The following is a 7,318-nucleotide window of genomic DNA, read 5'->3' as shown; positions in this document are numbered from 1 at the left end:
GTAAGCCCATCAAAGGCCTTCTCCATTTTTGTTACAGTGTTTTTATCATTAGCATTGCCCTTTGGTTCTTTCTTAGGACTTCCATCTCTCTGCTTATGTTGCCTATCTGCTGTGCACGCTGTCTACTTCATTCATTAGTGCCCTTAGCGTATTAACCACAGTGTTTTAAATTCTTGGTCTGATACTTGTCTGGGTCTGATTCTCGCTCTGTGTCTTCACTCTGTGCTGTTTGGTTTTTGGTAAGACTCGAAATTTTTTCTTGATAGCTGGACATGATGTCCCAGGTAAAAGGAACTGCTGAAAATAGGCCTTTAGTGCTGTGGAGGTGAGATGGAGGGAGGGGACGCATTCTAAGTCCTGTGATAGGTCTCAGTCTTTCAGTGAGCCTGTGTCTCTGGACTGGGAACTTCACAAGGGTTTCTGTTTTTCTCCCCCTGCCAAGTGGGACAGGGTGGCTAGAGTGGGCCTGAGTTGAGTAGTCCCTTCCCCAGGTCAGTGAGGCTCTGGTAAAACCTCAGCAGGTCAGGCTCTCTTAACTCCTTTCCTTGAGGCCTGCCCTCTGAAGAAGAACAGACTGCTCTGGTGTATCACAACACGGATCTTCCCCTCCCCATGCTGGAAGCATGAGGAGATTTTCTCGGATATTTACTGTGGGAACTTGGTCAAGCACCTAGAGTAAATCTCACATATTGTGGAGGCCCCCATATGACTGGATCCCCCTGGAGTTTTTAACTCTGAGATGTCTCCACGGAGCCTCCTGCAATTTGTCTCTTCCAGTTCAGCTTTTCCTACCCTGCACTGGGTTCCATGGCAGTTTGCACTCGTGAGTCTCTGCTCTGTAAGCTGGGACCCCCTGTATTTGCCTGTCTGTCTCTCCAATCTTGGGGAGCACGGTTTGCCCTGCCCTCCCCTCTCCTATGCAGCTGAGAAGAATGGTCGATTTTTCAGTCTGTCCAGCTTTTTCCTCGTTAGGATGGAGTGGTGACTTCCTAGCTCCTTATATGCAGAACCAGAACCAGAAGTCTTCCTTATCTTTCATTGTTAATTTCCAGAAGGTTTTTAGAAGTTATGGATACTAAGCTGAGGTTGTCATATATATCACTATAAATCTCTTCACCCTATACATAGCTTATCTTTTAACTTTGTTTATACTTTTTTAACAAAAATTTTAAATTTTAATATAGCCTAATGCTTTTTTCTTTTTTCAGTTTGATTGAGATATAATTTACAAATAAATTGTACACATTTAAGGTGTACAATTTGATGTTTTGATACATGTCTACATTGCAAAATAATCACCACAATCAAGCTAGTTAACGCATCTATCACCTCACCTAGTTACCATTCTCTTTTCTTTTTCTTTTTGTGGTGACAACACTTAAGAGCTATCCTCTTAGCACATTTCAAGTATACAGTGTTGGTAGCTACAGTAACATTGCTGTACATTAGATCCCCAGAACTTATTCACCTTGCAAAACTAAAACTTTGTGTCCTTTGACCAACATCTCTCCATTTCCCCTTCCCTCCTGCCCCTGGCAACCACCCTTCTGCTCTCTGCCTCTGTGAGCTTGTCTGCTTGAGTTTTCACATGTAAGTGAGATCATGCCGTATTTGTCTTTTGCTGTCTGGCTTAGCACAATGCTAAGCATTATGCTTAGTGAAAAGCTAAGCATTTCACTTAGCATAATGCCTTCAAGCTTCATCCATGTTGTCACAAATGTCAAGATTTCCTTCTTTTTTAAGGCTGAATAACATTCCTCTATAGATATAGATATATAGTTACACATCACCTTCTCTAATCTATTCATACATCAATAGAGCTCTAGGTTGTTTCTATATCTTGGATACTGTGAATAATGCTGCAATGAACCTGGGGGTTAACATATTTCCTTGAGATATTGATTTCATTCCTTTTGGATATATACCCAGAAGTGGGATTGCTGGATCATAAGGTGGTTCTAGTTTTAAGTTTTTAAGGAAACTCTACACTGTTTTCCATACTGGTTGTACCAACTTACATTCCCACCAACAGTGCACAAAGGTTCCTTTTTCTGAAATCTGCACCAGTACTTGTTATCTTGTCTTTTTATAATAATCATTTTAACAGGTGTGAGGTGATATCTCATTGTGGCTTTGATTTGCATTTCCCTGATGATAAGTGATGTTGAGCACATTTTCATATAACTGCTATCCATTTGTATGTCTTTCTTGGAAAAATGTCTATTCATGTCCTTTGCCTGTATTTTAATTGGGTTATTTGGAAGTTTTTTCTTATTGATTTGTATGAGTTCTTTATATATTTTGGATATTAACTTCTTATCATAAATATGGTTTGTAAATATTTTCTCCCAATATGTAGGTTGCCCTTTTACTCTGTTGATGGTTTCCTTTGCTGTGCAGAAGCTCTTTAATTTAATGCAATTCCACTTGTCTATTTTTGCTTTTTTTGCCTGTGCTTTTGGTGTCATGTCAAAAAAACTCATTGACCAGACCAATGTCAAGAAGCTTTTTTCCTATGTTTTCTTCTAGTAGTTTTATGTTTTCAGGTCTTCTATTTATGTCTTTCATCCACTGTGAGTTGATCGTTAGATACAGCATGAGGGAAGAGTCCAGTGTCAGTCTTCTGCATGTGGAGATCCAGTTTTCCTAACACCATTTATTGAAGAGACCACTCTTTCCCCATGGTCTGTTTTTGGCATCCTTGTTGAAGATCAGTTGATGGCAAGTGTGTGTGTGTTTCATACAATTGCTCAGAGTTCCACTCATAATCTTTTTATTTATGTAAAATACCTTGTATGCCCCCCCTTTCATTTCTAATTTTAGTTATTTCAATCTTCTTCCTTTTTTCCTTAAGTAATCCAACTAAAGATTTGTCAATTTTGTTGATATTTCAAAGAACCAACTCTTGGTTTTGTTGCCTTTCTCTATTGTTTTACTAGTCTCTATTTAGTTTTTCTCTATTCTAATCTTTATTTCCTTCCTTTTGTTAGCCTTGAGTTTAGTTTGTTCATATTTTTCTAGTTACTTAAGGTGTAAATTTAGGTTGTTGATTTGAAATCCGTTTTCACAAAAGTGTATACATCTGTAAATTTCCCTTTTCGCACTGCTATCAGCATCCTATATGTGTTCGTATGCTGTGTTTCCATTTTTGTTGGTCTCAAATATCTTCTAATCTCCCTTGTGATTTCTTCTTTGGCCCATTGATTGTTTAATTTCCATGTATTTGTGGATTTTCCAGTTTTCCTTTAGCTCTTGGTTTCTAGTTTCACTCCATGTAATCGGAAAAGATAGTTTGTATGTTTTCAATCTATTTAAACTGTATGATTTCAACCTTTTAAAAATTATTCAGGAAGAGCTTATGAAGATGGCAGTGTAGGCAGACTCTGATCTCACCTCATCCCATGAACACAGCCAGGTTACAACGATTCTTGGAAAAATTACCCTGGAGAGAAAACTGTAAACTGGATAAAAAGAACCCCCACAAGAAGGAACCATCCTGACTAAGGCGGAAGAGGCAGAAATAAATGGGTAGAGAAGGAAAGTACCTCAACATAATTAAGGCCATATATGACAAACCCACAGCTAATATCATTCTCAACAGAGAAAAACTGAAAGCTCTCCCTCTAAGAACAGGAACCAGATGAGGAGGCCCACTTTCACCACTCTTATTTAACACAGTATTGGAAGTCCTAGTCAGAGCAATCAGGCAAGAAAAAGAAATAAAAGGGATCCAAATTGGAAAAGAAGAAATGAAACTGTCACTATTTGCAGACGACATGATTTTATATATAGAAAACCCTAAAGAATCCACTAAAAACCTTTTAGAAATAATAAAGGAATACAGTCAAGTCACAGGATACAAAATCAACATACAAAAATCAGTTGTGTTTCTATACACTAAGAACGAAGTAGCAGAAAGAGAAATTAAGGATATAATCCTATTTACAATTGCAAGAAAAAGAATAAAATGCCTAGGAATAAACTTAGCCAAAGAGGTGAAAGATCTGTACACCAAAAATTATAAAACATTGTTGAAAGAAATTGAAGAATTCACAAAGAAGTGAAAAGATATTCCATGCTCTTGGATTGGAAGAATTAACATAGTTAAAATGTCCATATTCCTAAAGCAATCTACAGATTCAATGCAATCTCTATCAAAGTTCCAACAACATTTTTCACAGAAATAGAACAAAGAATTCTAAAATTTATATGGAATAACAAAAGACCCTGAATAGCCAAAGGACTCCTGAGAAAAAAGAACAAAGCTGGAGGTATGACACTCCCTGATTTCAAAACACACTACAAAGCCATAGTAACCAAAACAGCATGGTACTGGCACAAAAACAGACACACAGATCAATGGAACAGAATCAAGAGCCCAGAAATAAACCCACACATCTATGGACAGCTAATTTTTGACAAGGGAGCCAAGAGCATACAATGGAGAAAGGAAAGTCTCTTCAATAAATGGTGTTGGGAAAACTGGATAGCCACATGCAAGAGAATGAAAGTAGACCACTACCTTACACTATGCACAAAAATCAACTCAAAATGGATTAAAGACTTGAATGTAAGACCCGAAACCATGAAACTTCTAGAAGAAAACATAGGCAGGATGCTCATTGTCATTGGTCTTAGCAGCATATTTTCAAGTCCCATGTCTGACTGGGCAAGGGAAACCATAGAAAAAATAAGTAAATGGGGCTAGATCAAACTAAAAATCTTCTACACAGGAAAGGAAACCATCAACAAAACAAAAAGACAACCTAACATTTGGGAGGAGATATTTGCAAACCATATGCCAGATAAGGGGTTAATATCCAAAATATACAAAGAACTCATACATCTCAACAACAGAAAAAACCAACAACCCAATTAAAAAATGGGCAAAAGATCTGAACAGAGATTTCTCCAAAGAAGATATATGGATGGCCAACAGGCACCTGAAAAGATGCTCAACATCATTAGCTATCAGGGAAATGCAAATCAAAACTTCAATGAGATATCACCTGACTCCCATCAGAATGGCTATAATTAACATGACAGGAAAGAACAAGTGTTGGAGAGGATGTGGAGAGAAGGGAACCCTCATACACTGCTGGTGGGAGTGCAAACTGGTGCAGCCACTATGGAAAGCAGTATGGATTTTCCTCAGAAAATAGATCTACCATATGATCTAGCTATTCCACTGCTGGGTATTTTTCCCAAGAACTTGAAAACACAAATGCATAAAGATACTTGCAACCCTATGTTCATTGCAGCATTATTCACAATAGCCGAGACTTGGAAACAACCTAGGTGGCCATCAAGGGACGAATGGATAAAGAAGATGTGGTGTATACACAATGGAATAGTACTCAGCCATAGGAAATGATGACATCCAGCCATTTGTGACAACATGGATGGACCTGATGGTATTATGCTAAGTGAAATAAGTCAGACGGAGAAAGTCAAATACCGTATGATCTCACTCATAAGTAGATGATAAAAACAACAACCATCAAACACATAGCAGCAGAGATTGGATGGGTGGTTACCAGAGGGGAAGTGGGGAGGCAGGAGGACAAAAGAGGTGATTAGGCACAAATGCGTGGTGATGCACTGTAATTAATCTTTGGCTGGTGAACATGATGTAATCTACACAGACTTTTAAATATATTACGATATACACCTGGAAGTTATATATTGTTATAATCCAATGTTAGTGCAATAAAAATAAATTTTAAAAAATGTAAAAAAAATAATTTAAATGTAAGGACTTTGAAATGGCAGTCAAGTTATATCGATTTAGTACAAATCAAGTAAAATAATTTTATGTACTTTATAATAAAATATTGCTTATATAAAATAAAATAAAAATTATTCAGACTTGTTTAGTGACCTATCAATATAGTGTATCCTGGGGAATGTTTCATGTGCCCTTGAGAAAAATGAGTCTTCCGCTGTTGCTGGGTGAAGTGTTCTGTATATGGCTGGTATGTCCAGAAGGCCTATGATGCTGTTCAAGTCCCCTGTTTCCTTACTGATCTTCTGTCTGGTCATTCTTTCCATTATTGAAAGTGCGGCACTGAAGGTGTTGAAGTCTCCTACTACTCTTATAGATCTGTCTATTTCTCCCTTCAATTCTGTCAGTATTTGCTTCACATATTTAGGAGCTCTGATGTGGGTGCATGATATTTATAATGTTATATCTTCTTGGCGAATTAACCGTCACGTCCTCCTATAACGGCATTCTTTGTCTCTTGTAACAATTTTTGACTTTTGCCTATTTTGTCATTGTAGTATAGCCACATTTGCTTTCTTTTGGACATTATTTGCATGGAGTGCCTTTTTCCATCCTTTCACTTTGTATATTCTATACATATTTTCTTCATGGTTACCATGGGCAGTACATAAAACCTCTGAAAATTATAACAATCAAAACAAAGGCCGCTCCAGCTGGCTGTCCATGGACAAAAATGCTCTGCCACCTACTGGTGACTGAATTCTCAGAATGCATTTTCCTCCTCATTTTAGTGGGTCATTCCCACCATACTGGGTTGTGGGAGGTTCAAAGAAGTCAACGTGCAAAGGCGGCTCTGGGTTAGTGGTATCACCTCCCTCCCTATAAACAGGTGAAACGAGGTACCCTCGAGACATGGAAGGAAAACAACCTCTGGGAGTGCAAGGAGGGAAAATCAATGCATGAAAGTGGTATCGAGAAAAGACAATTTCATGGAGAAGGAGCTTGCACGGTGAGTCCAGAAGGGAGCCCCCAAGGGGAGCATGATCCCTGGAGCACACTCCACTCTCCAGCAGGGGCCGCCAGTCTGTTTGACAGGTCCTTCTGGAAGCATCCAGAATTAGACAAGGCCTGCATGGGGCAGGGCATCAGCAGGGCTTGGTGGACCCTGTGAATTAGCAGAAATTCATATTTTAATAACTAGAGAGTTACTTTGTAAGAAGTGTGCAACTTGCTCTTAGGGTGGATTTAATAAAAATTAAAATATATCATTAAGTTGAAGAAGAGCTTTTTGAGGTTGTGCAAGGATGAAATAAGAGGTGGCAAATTACCAGCTTCCTGACTGGCCCAGAGCAGAGCCAACGCACTTCAAGGTGCCATAACCCCACTAGGGAAGGAGTCTTGTCACTCCGAAGAGACGGGGAAGTAACAAAATGGGCCCAGTTCAGAAATCACAGCTATTCCTATGGGGAGCGAGGGGACTTCCTGCCTCAGAGCTGACCGTGTACAAAAATCAAGGGTTCTGATTAGACATCACAGGCTCCATCAGAGGACCAGGGAGCAGTTGGCGTGACAAAGGCTCATGTGTGTGTGTGG

The sequence above is a fragment of the Equus caballus genome, chromosome 1, assembly GCF_041296265.1.
Source record: "Equus caballus isolate H_3958 breed thoroughbred chromosome 1, TB-T2T, whole genome shotgun sequence".
NCBI lineage: Eukaryota > Metazoa > Chordata > Mammalia > Perissodactyla > Equidae > Equus > Equus caballus.
This window is presented reverse-complemented; position numbering follows the sequence as displayed.